Source organism: Bos indicus x Bos taurus, chromosome 10 (genome assembly GCF_003369695.1).
Source record: "Bos indicus x Bos taurus breed Angus x Brahman F1 hybrid chromosome 10, Bos_hybrid_MaternalHap_v2.0, whole genome shotgun sequence".
Classification (NCBI taxonomy): Eukaryota; Metazoa; Chordata; class Mammalia; order Artiodactyla; family Bovidae; genus Bos; species Bos indicus x Bos taurus.
Window position 1 is genome coordinate 6,552,456 of NC_040085.1, and position 13,496 is coordinate 6,565,951.

The 13,496-nt window shown below is 50.1% G+C and overlaps 1 protein-coding gene and 1 non-coding gene across 10 annotated transcripts in view; one reads left to right on the forward strand and one right to left on the reverse strand.

Annotated features, from left to right (window-relative positions):
- MEGF11 (multiple EGF like domains 11) overlaps window positions 1–13,496 on the reverse strand; it is a 393,087-nt gene that overhangs the window by 39,070 nt on the left and 340,521 nt on the right. The window lies entirely within an intron of this gene.
- LOC113900516 lies at window positions 12,119–12,225 on the forward strand. Its single transcript, XR_003513159.1, has one exon. It is a non-coding gene; the product is annotated as a U6 spliceosomal RNA (small nuclear RNA).

Consider the following 13,496-nt stretch of genomic DNA (forward strand, 5'->3'; position numbering starts at 1 on the left):
AGGACACCAGAGCTCACCTGGGCCCCACTAGCTGTGTGACATTCGATAGGTTACTGCCCCTCTCTGAGCCTCACTTCCAGCATTTGTGAAATGGTAGCCTTGAAGTAGGGGAGCTCATTTCTCAACTATCAGGGTCCCAGGCCGTTGGCCTCATCCCCATTCAGGTCACAGAGAGATCTTATTTGGCCCTTGGTGAAGAGGCTCCTCTCTAGCCCTTCTCTCTGCTCCCACCTGCCCAGGCTGGGTCAGGGAGGAGAGACTGGGAAGTGTGGAGCCCCGCACCAGAAGGTTCCATGGTTCCCACTCCCAGGCCAGTCTTTGGCCGATCCTGACCGGCTGTAATCTACTAGTGCTCCCATTACCCAGAAAAATTCTAATTTCTCCAGGACTATAAATAGAAGGCAATGGCAACCCACTCCAGTACTCTTGCCTGGAGAATCCCATGGTCAGAGGAGCCTGGTGGGCTGCAGTCCATGGGGTCGCTAAGAGTCGGGCACGACTGAGTGACTTTACTTTCATGCATTGGAGGAGGAAATGGCAACCCACTCCAGTGTTCTTGCCTGGAGAATCCCAGGGACGGGGGAGCCTGGTGGGCTGCCGTCTACGGGGTCGCACAGAGTAGGACACAACTGAGTGACTTAGCAGCAGCAGCATAAATAGCCCAGAAGAATATGTTTAAGCTCTGAGGGCCTTGGCCGGGGTGTAAATTGCATGCTTAGTTTATGATTTTCTCTGCATGAGTTTACTTTAAGAGGAAGGGGTTTCTCTCCTGGAATCGTCATTAGTGTCTCCAATCCCTGCTCTCTGAGGAGATTTCAAGGGGCTTGTGAGTCCAATTGTGGATCTGTTGGCGGGGCTGAGAGGACTGCCCACCCTGCCCTGCTCCAGGGGGCAAGATGCAGAGCACCCAGCTCAGAATATCTGTGCCCAGAAGGCTGCACCAGGTCCCATTTTCTCCCAGAGCAGCCTGTACAGGGCTATGGACAGTCAGCCTGGCTTTACAACGGCTCTGGGAAGTCACCAGGCGAGAAGACTTTCTGCTTCCCAGAGAAGGAAAGGGAGACAGAGCAGGGCAGGGGCTTATCTGGGGCCCCATGGTGTATCAGTGAGGGGTGAAGGAGGAAGAACCAGATCTTCCCACAAAGGTGGCAGAGCCCGGGGGTTACAGAATGGACTCTAGTGCCATCCTGCTGCTACCACTGACTCACTGCCTGACCTTGAGCAATCTACTGAACCTCTTGGGGACTCAGTTCTTCCATCTGTCAAATTGGAATAATAATGTCCCTACTTCATAGTATTGTTAAGAGGATTAAAGTAGTTATTACATATGAAGCTATAGTTTTTCCAGTAGTTTCCACATGTACAGATGTGAGAGTTGGACCATAAAGAAGGCTGAGCACCAAAGTACTGATGCTTTCGAACTGTAGTGCTGGGGAAGACTCTTTGAGAGTCCCTTGGACTTCAAGGAGATCAAACCAGTTCATCCTAAAGGATATCAACCCTGAATGTTCATTGGAAGGACTGAAGCTGAAGCTCCAATAGTTGGCTACCTGATGCAAAGAGCTATCTCACTGGGAAAGACCCTGATGCTGGGAGAGACTGAGGACAGCAGAAGGGGGCAACAGAAGGTGAGATGGTTGGATGGCATCACTGACTCAATGGACATGAGTTTGAGCAAGCTCTGGGAGATGGGGAAGGACAGGGAAGCCTGGCGTGCTGCAGTCCATGAGGCTGCAGAGTTGGGCATTATTGACTGAACAACAGCACGTGAAGCAGATCGAAGAGGGCCTGGCAGGCAGAAAGCACACTAAACGCTATCATTACTACAAAGAAATAGTATCTCTCATGAAACGAATACACGAAACCCTCTAAGGTTTCAGCAGAAGACAGCTCTGGTAGAGGGCTCCATCTCTCACTCGAACAAATGCCGGCCCTGTGCAGGAGAGGAGAGCTGTTCACAGCGGGCACGTGACCTCACGCCCCCAGTTTCAGCTTCCTGCCACCTCCTCCAGGCTGTCTTCCTGGTTCCCCTTACCACAGTTGAACAGGCCTGAACTTTTACCACAGTTCTGGGGGATGAAATGACCACTCACTGAGGGGCTACCATGTGCCCCAGGCTGTTAGTGCCCAAAACTTCCCATTTGTTAGCTCCGAATGGCAAAACAACCCAAATGGGGAAGCGGGCAGTTTCTAAAGTACACGGTTCTGCCCTGAAGGAATGTGAGCCTGGTACAGCTCCCCCTCCTCCACCTCTTGGCCCTGATCCAACCAGGCTCAAACTCCTCAATAAGCACAAATACTAACAGGGAAACTTTTTACCACATTCCCTACTTTCTGTCCTCTGATCTACGGGGTCAGGCCTGGCATATAATTGATTGGCTGTCTCTGGTGATGGACATGCACAGCAAGCCAATAATCAACCTAACTTCTCAGGTTTAGACTAATAGCCCCACCTACCTCAAAGTATCCCCTGGCCAAGGTCTGGTGAGTCTCAGGGTGCCCACTGCCACACCCCGCCTCCAATAGGCCATTCTCTTACACATTCATCTCCCCATTTTGGGGCACGCTAACAGGCCTTAATCATGATGGCCTGTGTGGCACCCGAGCCTGCAGGGGTCATTATTTATGTCTATACATGCTTAGGCATTTCCCAGGTTTCCCAGGTGGTGCTGGTGATAAAGAACCCGCCTGTCAATGCAGGTTAGATGTAAGAGATACAGGTTCAATCCCTGGGTTGGGAAATCCCCTGGAGAAGTAAATTGCAACCCACTCCAGGATTCTTGCCTGGAAAATCCCATGGACAGAGGAGCCTGACAGGCTACAGTCCATGGGGTTGCACAGAGTCGGACACGACTGAAGCGACTTAGTATGCATGCATGCTTAGGCAGTCAGGGCACACACCTGTGAGTTTCTGTGTGTGTTTGTCTCTGGAGGTGTCTATTTATCCATCTGTGTGGATTTGGGTATAAAACTGTGAGTCCTTCCTCATCCTTCCCTCCTGTGTGTTCCCTCCCCAGCCCACCTGTGCTGCCCTGGTAGGAACTGGGTACACACACAGCCACCACCATCCTAGCACACTGGGGTGGCTCCTGGTTAGCTCTTAATGCCTGCGTCTGCCCTGGGTTGTGAGCTCAGGGAGCAGGACCTCACTGTACTCGCATCTAGATTCTCAGAGCTTGGGGTCCTTGTGTGTAATGGGCCCTCGATAACTGTTGTTTAATTGAAAGGAGATGTCTGTGTGTGCATGCTGGCTTCTACGGTGGACAGAACCAGAAGGACTGAGCAATCTCCATATGCTTTCTTTCTCATGCCAAGCAATTCAACAAATGTTTGCTGAGTGGGGGCTGATTCTGAGCCAGCCCTGGGAGTGGGCTCCAGGGACACACAGGAGCCTGTGACCTGGTCTCTGCCCTTGGGCAGCTCCCAGGCAGTGTCCACACAGGCACACTCATGCTTGCATCTGGATGCATTTATTTGCCCACTTATTTACTGGCTCCTCCAGTTAGACTAAGAAGCTTTGTGATAAGAGGGATCTTATCTGCCTTGGCTGCCCCAGGATTCCTAGCTCAGTCCCTGGCATGGAGTGGAAGTATTCTATAAATACTGTTGGACAGATGAGTGAGGGGCCCTGGTTCTGTGGCTCCCGTCACACACAGGACGCAGACTGTTGCCTGGTCTAAGGAAAAGTCCCGTGCTGCCACACCAACTCTGGGCCTCCCTGGGGGCTCTTGTGCAAATGGAAAGCCGGGCCAGATCCCGGTCTGTGGTTTCATGTCCCACTCTGCCACCTCCTGCCCAAACCCTCCCCGGCCAGGCTGAGGGTCAGACATACAGTCAGAAAGTTACCCTGCTGGCCTCGAGTGCACCCACTCAGGAAGACTAGACACTCTGAGCTGAATAGGATCTTAGAGATGATCAGATTCATCGCCATCATGAGAAAGAGACTGAAAGTCAGAGTCGGCCCATGAGGCAGAGCTGGGATTTATCTACCACATCTTCCCCAGCCCAGTGCCTGGCCCAGACCAGCCTTGAATCCACATCTGTTGATCTTTTCACCTTCTGGAAAAAAGGACAGGACAAGAACCCAAGAAAGTAGGGGGGGTTGCATTTGGCATCTCACACGCTTCACATAGCCTAGCACTTTTGCTCACTCCCAGCCAGGAGTACCTTAAGGCCTTTATTCAAGTTGTTCACCAAAATCTCCATCCAGAATTTCTATACACCTTACTGCCGGAGGGGCTTCCCTGGTGGTTCAGACGGTAAAGAATCCACCTGCAATGCAGGAGACCCAGGTTCGATCTCTTGGTCAGGAAGATCCCCTGGAGAAAGGAATGGCTACCCACTCCAGTATTCTTGCCTGGAGAATCCCATTAACAGAGGAGCCTGGTGGGCTACAGCCCATGGAGTCGCAAAGAGTCGGACACAACTGAGCAACTAAGCACATTTACTGCTGGAAAACAATCTTCTGTTCTGATTGACTCATGTTCACACTAGGTAACACACAGGTCTTGGTTTCTTTATTAATTACAGGCAGCTGTTGAAATCAGTCTCCCCAACTTTTCACCATCAAGAAGCCTTGTTGGTGTCCCCTGTCTGCAAAGCTCTCTCAATTTGAGAGACACTGCTGTCCCCACGCGCTGGTGTCCAAGGCCAGTCACGTACTGAACAGGTGCAATTTGGCCAGTGACCACATGCCGGCTGATGCTGGTGGCAGCATCTTGTCCACCAACCATGACCTAGAAATTCCTATGATGTCACCTACAACCAATCAGGGCTTCTGATTAACCTACGCTCACCTGGAAGATCACAGAGTTAATTTAATTCTAATTAACAGCAGAAGAAAAACCTTGGTGTTTTAGTGAGCTTCATCCTAGGTAATGGAAAATTGCCTGTAGGCTTTGTAAAATGTTCAGAATCGCTCCTGGCAACCTGCTGCAGCTTCTGTACGTGTCTAGTTGGGAACCAGTGGCTGGATCATCTCTAAGGACCCTGTAGCTCTGCCTCTCTGAGCATCTTCTTGCCTGCAGGAGGGGGTCTTAACCCGAAGAAGTGAGGAAAGATGGGAATGCAGGCCCAGAGTAGGGAGCCCTCCTGGAATCTGAGAATCACACCAGCTGGGTGGCCACCAATGCTGCTAATGCACGGGCTGGGATTGGTCACATATCCTGCCTCTGCCCTGGGCTGTAAGCTCAGGGAGCCAGGATCTCATTATATTCACTTCTAGATTCTCAGTGGGGTGATAGCTCCTTGTACCAGAACTGGAAAAGATGTTGCAAATCACTTGGTTTGGCTGCCTTCTTTTACAGGTGAGGAAACTGAGGCCAAGGGAGGGAAAGCAACTTGCCCAAGGTCACACAGCCAACGCTGGGAGGGATGGCTTTGGAACTTGAATCTCCTGGCTCTTATGTCAGCACAGTATGCGAAGAGCCTAGATGTGGTAAAACTCTGGGGTAGCCTATGCTGCCCTTGCTCACTCTGATTGACGGCACGCTCACCACTTAAGCACAGAGCATCCAGAGGACATGACCCTGACCTTGAGGGAAGGCCACCTGCCAAGCTGAGACACTTGCTCTTTCTCAACACCTGGAAGTTGATATTGTTACCTATCCCCATTACACTTGCAGAGCCCACTCCCAACACCCCTTCCCCCAGTCCAGGAAAGGGCAGCCCTCCACCTCCCAGAGGCAGGCTCCCAGGGTTCCAGCTCCTGTAGGGGGAAGCCTGCCTGTCCTGCTCAGTGTCTTCACTCTGCAAATGGAGGATGGATGAGAATTCTTCCTCCAATCCAAAGGCCTGTTCATTATAGATGCAGCCTAGGCTATTAACACCTTGAACTTGATTTGAAAGAGTGGCTGGCTGAACGGAAGCTCCGGAGCTGGTCCCACTGCAGAGTTGCAGATCTCCTCCCCGCCTTCCACCTGCTTCCTTGTGCAACGTGGCAGCAGGGGTCTGGACCCCAGTGGGTAATGAGTTATATGTTCTATTAAATTTGTTTCAAATACTGTTTACTGAATTTTCTCCCCTGCAGTATGCTGCTTTGTAGTTCCGCCCTATTTGGGAAAATTCGTCAACAGCTGGGCGCCTTGTGTTGATCATCTCTTCTCCTTGCAATGGGCAGGAGGTTAATGAATACTTCTTGGAATGAAAGGAGGAGAAGGATGGAAAGTGGTTGACCCTCCCTCACACAAAAGGGGTAGGCAGTTGTGCAAGTTCACCTCAGGGTCCCTTCAACATGTTCTGTTGGTAGGAGGCAGTGTAAATGGAGTGAACTGGGTTCCCTAGGTCCAGGCCGAGGGGGTGGGCATGCTCTACAGGTCCATGGAGCTCAGCAGAGAGGACGCTGGGACAGGAAGGCAGGGAAGTCAGCTTGGCCCCCAGGTCTTCTTGCTAGAGGAGTAGGGATGGTTTAGGCAAGAAAGGGCCCTGGACCTGGCATCAGAGTATGTGGGTTTCCGTGAGGCAAAGACACTGGCTCACGGTGACCCAGCCTCATTTATTTACCCATTCAGTACTCAACCACCTTTGTGTCCATGCCATGTGGCATGCTGGATCTAGTTCCCTGACCAGGGATTGAACCCATGCGCCCTGCAGTGGAAGCCTAGAGTCCTAACCACTGGACTTGCAGGTAAGTCCTCTTAAACACTTGTTGAGCATCTACCATAGATCTGGTGTGGTGACAGGCCATGAACTCTCTAACCATCACACTAAATTAGATTCGACCTAAGGGGGGCCCTTCCTGGAGGAGGGTATGGCTACCAACTCCAGGATTCTTACCTGGAGAATCCCATGGCCAGAGAAACCTGGGGGGCTACAGTCCATGAGGAGATGGACACGACTGGGTGACTAAGCACGCAGCGCAAGGGGGCCTTCAGCTCCCATGTTCTTTACCTTCCCGTCTTCCCACTTCAAGAGTAGGCTTCTGTTACCGGCTCCTTGGTGGCACTTATCACAATTGTGATGAATTAAAATCAGCTCTCATTCTCCTAGAATTCTCATCCTCACATAAGTCCCATGAGTGTAAAGACTTGGTCTGTTTCTCAGCCCCGTGGCCCCAGTCCTGGCCTGGAACCTTGACCACAGCCAGCGCTCATTGCATAGGGATCAAATTCATTCACTCATTCAGGAAATGTTTTGGAAGCACTAGAACATGTCTGACACTGTGCTCGGCCAGAGGACACTGCGTGAGCAGAGCAGAGCATGTCCCTACTCTCATGGGGCTTCCCGGGTGGCGCTAGTGGTAAAGAACCCACCTGCCAATGCAGGAGATATAAGAGATGTGGGTTCGATCCCTGGGTCAGGAAGATCCCCTGAAGGAGGGCATGGCAACCCCCTCCAGTATTCTTGCCTGGAGAATCCCTTGGACAGAGGAGCCTGGTGGGCTATGGTCCATAGTGTCGCAAAGAGTCGGACACGGCTGAAGTGACTTGGCATGCATGCATACACTACTCTCATGGAGTTTATCCTTTAGTGGGGGAGCAGGGTGAGGCAGATGATGAGGCTGTGGCAGGAGAAGTTGCAGGCTAGGTCCCTCCCTACTTCCAGAAGTTCTGCAGTGGCCTCCCCAATCCTCTGGTTTCTCCTGTTTCCCTGTCTCCCATGCTCTTTCTAGAGCTTCAGGGTCACCCACCAGGCTGATTTGGTGCCCAATGTCACACCAATACCAGAAGCACTTCACTGTTTACAGTATTGGCCCCAAAGTTTGGCACCAGAGACCCGTTTAGTGGAAGACAATTTTTCCATGGATAGCAGGATGGGGTAGGGGGATGGTTCAGGCAGTAATGTAAGCAATGGGGAGCAGCCGCTAAAGCTTTACTCGATCAGCTCGAAGGCTCAGGCGGTGGGACTCCCAGGTGCGGAGACTCATGCGTGATTTTCCAGGGAGAAAGAGTGACACGAGGTCCAAAGGCAGAGAGAACAGCTTGGACTGAACACCAGCCACAGAGGCCCCTCCAGTGCAGAGCAAACCTCACTGGACCTAATTAGTGTGTAACTGATAAAGCAGCACTGACAGCCAGTGCACGCTGGGGAAGAGAAACTCTGCATAAGGCATGCGGAGCGGAGAGCCAGAGAAATGAGAGGGGGAGGGGGATGGAGGTCTCTTGTCACACCCATTCCTGTTTCCCTGTGCCAAGCGGATGATGCAGAGGGCCTGTATGGCTGAGTTATTCTATCTGGCCCCCCAGGGGATAGTTGGAGAGAGGCTGAAGGTTAGGCCTGGAAACCCTGTATCTGTCCAACATGAGTAGGCTACCAGTGATCGGAGGCTGCTCTGTACAGTTGTTCAGGCTGTGCACTGCACAACCCTCAGGAGCCACTCAAATGGCAGTCACTACAGCTTGTGTATTTATTACATCAGTTTTTTGGCAGATGCCAATAGACTGTCTTGATAAAGGGGTGTTTCATTTTCTAATTTGCATAAATATGCTACATAACTGACCCCTCAGGTCTCCCTAGAGGAGCACAGACACCTCCTAACAGTTACCAAACAGATACCAAGACACTTCAGGAAGACTTGAGACACAGTGAGTGTGGCCAAAAGAGGATATTTAGAGTCAAGTTCAGGCTATGTTCACTTGCTGGCTGCAGAATCTGGGGTCCTCCTGGAGACTCAACTGGCAAAAGCAAGTTTATCTTCTCTCTGTTGATGCCTTTGTCCTATCTACAGCCCCTCCCTCTTCTCCAACTGTTCCCTCTCGTGAGCTCCAAGAAGGCATCACAGACTGATAAGAGCTTATTGAACACTCTTCAGAGGTATTTGTATCTTATCAGGGGGCTCTCAAATCTAAAATTCCTGGGAAAGCTCTTGCACAAAGGTATATGCATAGTGGGAAGACCTGAAGAAGGGGGAGCAGGGCCTCTGGTCCTTACCCCTGTCCACGCCCCTTCATGCCTACAGACAGGACTGAGCCACCGGCTTAGGACAGACTGACCGATCCCCAGTGCCGGAGACAGGAGGAGGGAGACTCAGATTTTTAACCAACCCCTTGGTGCCAGCCTGTGCCAGGCACTAACAGGCTCGCAGGGAAGGAATGACCTTCCTAGAGAGAGAACCATCCTAGAGAAAGGGAAAATTGGGCTAGAGAGGTCACTTGCTCTTAGTCATGCTGTGGGAAAGGAGCCAACTGACTCCACAGCCCAGTCTCTTTCCTCTAGACCTGGCCACCTTGCCTGCAAACAGGGCAGCAGTGTGACAGGGACTCCAGTGTCCTGAGGGCCTACCATATGCCAGGCCCTGTCCTGGGTGCTTCTCTACAAATTTGTTGTTAAATGTATGCTGATGGCAGAGGCAAGAATGGCTACTAGGGGCTTATGGTAGGAACTCTTAGGGGGCATTTGTATCTTATGTTAGGAGGCTCCTGAAGTCCAAAAGCTTTCAACGCTTGGAACTGCCTGGTGGTCCACGATCCCAAAGCAGGGGCTCTGGGGATCAATCCCTGGTCAGGGAACTAGATCCCACACTCTGCAACTAATTGTTCACATGTCACAACTAAGACCAGTGCGGCCTAATAAATAAATATTAAAAAAATAAATCAGAAGCCTTCAAGGCTTGATGGAACCAAGCTAAGGTGGAATAACAGGTAGTGGGAGTGAGAGTCAGACTGGGGACTGTGCCAAGACCCATCATAGTATACATTGTTTGAAAGAGAGAAAGCTGGTTACAGGGATGCTGCTGCTGCTGATGCCTGGGGATGCTCACAACATCACACACAGGCCTCAGCTCTTAGTTAAGAGAAAGGAGCTTCCTACGACAGCCTCCCTTTCCTGTTCCTGCTCTCCGAGGACTGAGCCTTGTCAAGCACTCTGGCACTTCCTAAGGGCCTGGGGGTGGGGGTGATTCTGGCCACAGAGGATCAGGTCATCTCTTACTGGCCTTCTGGGCCTGACTTCCTCCGTGGACGGAGCCAGGCAAAGTCCCCGCAAAGTCAGCCGGAATCTTCGGGACCTCCTGGACAAACACTGACAGCATATGGCCCCAGTTGCTCTGCATTAGGTTTCATGATTTCCTTAGTGGTTTTTAAAAAGTGCCAAAAACCATTGCCTCTAAACTGCTGGGAAATCCCATGCTGGTGGGGAGAGGGGTCTTCATGAGCATGTCGAGTGTGTGAACACAACGTGGAGGGGGCAGAGACACAGGATTCAACTGTGGCAGGGGAGGGGTGTGGCGGGCTGCCTCCCTGTAACACTCAAGTGTTCTGTAGGCTGTTCTCGGTAAGCCTGCGTGTACGTGTGCCCTGTTGTTGTTCAGCTGCTCAGTTGTGTCCGACTCATTGTGACCCCATGGACTGCAGCACGCCAGGCTTCCCTGTTCTTCACCACCTCCTGGAGTTTGCTCAGACTCATGTCCATTGAGTCAGTGATGCCAACCAGCCATCTCATCCTCTGTCATCCCCTTCTCCTCCTGCCTTCAATCTTTTCCAGCATCAGGATCTTTCCAATGAGTCAGCTCTTTGCATCAGGTGGCCAAAGTGCTGGAGCTTCAGCTTCATCAATCCTTCCAATGAATATTCAGGGTTGATTTCCTTTAGGAATGACTGGTTTGATCTCCTTTCTATCCAAGGGACTCTTAGGAGTCTTTCCAACACCACAGTTCAAAGGCATCAGTTCTTCAGTGCTCCACCTTTTTTACTGTCCAGCTCTCACATCCATACATGACCACTGGAAAAACCATAGCCTTGACTAGATGGACCTTTGTAGGCAAAGTGATGTCTCTGCTTTTTAATATGCTACCTAGGTTTGCCATTCCTTTTCTTCCAAGGAGCAGGCGTCTTTTAATTTCAAGACTGCGGTCACCATCCACAGTGATTTTGTTGCCCAAGAAAATAAAGTCTCTCACTGTTTCCATTGTTTCCCCATCTATTTGCCATGAAGTAATGGGACCGGATGCCATGATCTTCATTTCTTGAATTTTGAGTTTTAAGCCCGCTTTTTCACTCTCTTCTTTCACCTTCATCAAAAGGCTCTTTAATTCCTCTTCACTTTCTGCCATAAGAGTGGTGCATATGTGTGTGCAAACAGTGAGTTTATGCAAACACATAAACTCCTGATGTATGTGGTGTAAATAATACTCGTGGGCCCTATGCATGTCAATTGTACAGATGTTTTGCCTGTGTGGAAGAGCAGGTTACGGATGGGATATTTGGCTTATTGTACCAGCGTCTTGGTTTGAATGGCAGCTTATAGGCTCCCCGCTCCACAATTGCATGGTCTATGCAGTGTGTGACTCCGGTGGAGTGTGTCCTGTGTCAGCGGCATGACAGCTGTGAGGTAAGCTTAGCACCTGATGCAGGACATTTGGGCTGATCCTGGTCATAAAGCCTCAAGGGGGATTTGATCACAGTGGCCTGGAGAATGGTGTGCACAGCATGGACACGCTGGGTTCACACTGTAGGCTTGAGTATATGGGGTGTGTGTGCATGTGTACTGCAGAACCCAGCTCCTCTGAGGTGGTGGCTGGGAGGTGTGGGCCCGGGGCAGTGGCCTACAGAGCCACAGGCTGACTATATTGACAGTGATAATGTCCCAAGTGGGAACCAGATTATGGGGACAGAGGGTCCTACAGGGACTGATGGAGGTGTTTACTAGGGTCCAAGCAGAATGTGGCACATTCATGACTCATGGGGTGCTTCTAAAGGACCTGGGATATCATTCAAAGAGATTTACTGACCATTCTCTGTGCAGGCCTGGGAGTGAATCTGGGTTAGGAGGCTGGCAGGATGGGGAAAGGAAGGAATCAGCAGACCTGCCCCAGCAGCTGTCTAGTAGAGAGGACAGACTCATCCACAGTATGCCCCGAGAGTGGGTGTGCCGGTGTCCTGTGGGAAGGTAGTGTCCCACAGGAAGAAAGCAAGCAGGCTTTATGAGGGGATGGCAACTGAGCTGGACACAGGCAGAATTCAGCCAGAAGGATAGAGAGCAAGGGCGTTCCAGGGAAAGGCCAGGCTGAAAAGAGGCATAGAGGAGACACGGTACGTGGGAGGGTGGGCGGGGCTCTAGGGTAAGGCAATCCATTTGGATTTCCCGGAGCTCCAAGCCTGAAGGGTAGCAGCGGCACAGGAGCCTGAAGGTTAGACTGTCCCAGCTAGGAAGGCTTCAAACTTTACCCTCAAGACAAAGGCAGGAGCTAGCTTCAGCAGCGCATGCGTTGGAATTGGAATGATACACAGAGGATTAGCATGGCCCCCACACAAAGATGACACACAGATCTGGGAAGTGGTCGTATTTTTCTATACATAGAAAACCCAAAGACAACACACAAAAACTACTGGAACCAGTAAATGAACACAGCAAGGTAGCAGGATACAAGATTAACATGTAGAAATCAATTGCCTTTCTTCACACTCACAATAAAGTATTGGAAAGGAAATGTAAACAATCCCTCTTAAAACTGCATCAAAAATACTTAGAAATAAACCCGCAAACAGAGTCATCAGTACCATCTTTCTAGATTCCGCATGCATGAGTTAATTGCTGGGCAGCAATGGAGATGCTGATATTGACAACAGACTTGTGGTCACGGTGGGGGAAGGAGAGAGTGCGGCAACTTGAGTGAATGGCATGGAGACATATGCGTTACCATATGTAAAACAGACAGCATGGGAGAATTTTCTGTATAAAACAGGGGAGCTCGACCCAGTGTTCTGTGACAACCTAGAGGGGTGGGACAGACAGGGAGATGGGAGGGGGATTCAGGAGGGAGGGGACACATGTACATCTGTGCTTGATTCGTGTTGATGGGTGCCAGAGGCCAACACAATACTGTGGAGCAACTGCCCTCTAATAACTGTATTTTGTTCTATACTTCTCCATATTATACACTTAAAATCTTTGATAACTAAGACAAGAAATAAACCTTACCAAGGTGAAAGACTTGTATGCTGAGAACTACAAAACATTAATAAAAGAAACTGAAGATGATTCAAAGAAATGGAAAGATAGCCCACACTCTTGGACTGGAAGAATTAATATTGTTTAAATGGCCACACTACCCAAGGCAATCTGCAGATTTGATGCGATCCCCATCAAATTTTTGTGACTTTTTTTTTAAAACAGAACTAGAACAAATAGTCCTAAAATTTATATGGAACCAGAAAAGATGCAGAATTGCAAAGCAATCCTGAGGAAAAAGAACAAAGCAAGAAGCGTAACTCTCCCAGACTTCAGACAATACTACAAAGCTACAATAATCAAAACAGTGTGGTCTTGGCACAAAAACAGACATATAGAACAATGGAACAGAATAGAGAGCACAGAAATAAAACCACACACCTATGGACAATTAATTTTTGACAAAGGAGGCAAGAATACACAATAAGGGAGAGATAGTCTCTTCAAGCGCAGTTGGAAAAGTTGAACCACCACATGTAAATCAATGAAGTTAGAACACACCTTTACACCATACACAAAAGTAAACTCTAAAAGGCTTAAAGACTTAAATAAGAAAAAGCACCATAAAGCTCCTAAAAGCATAGGCAAAACATTCTCTGACATAAGTCATA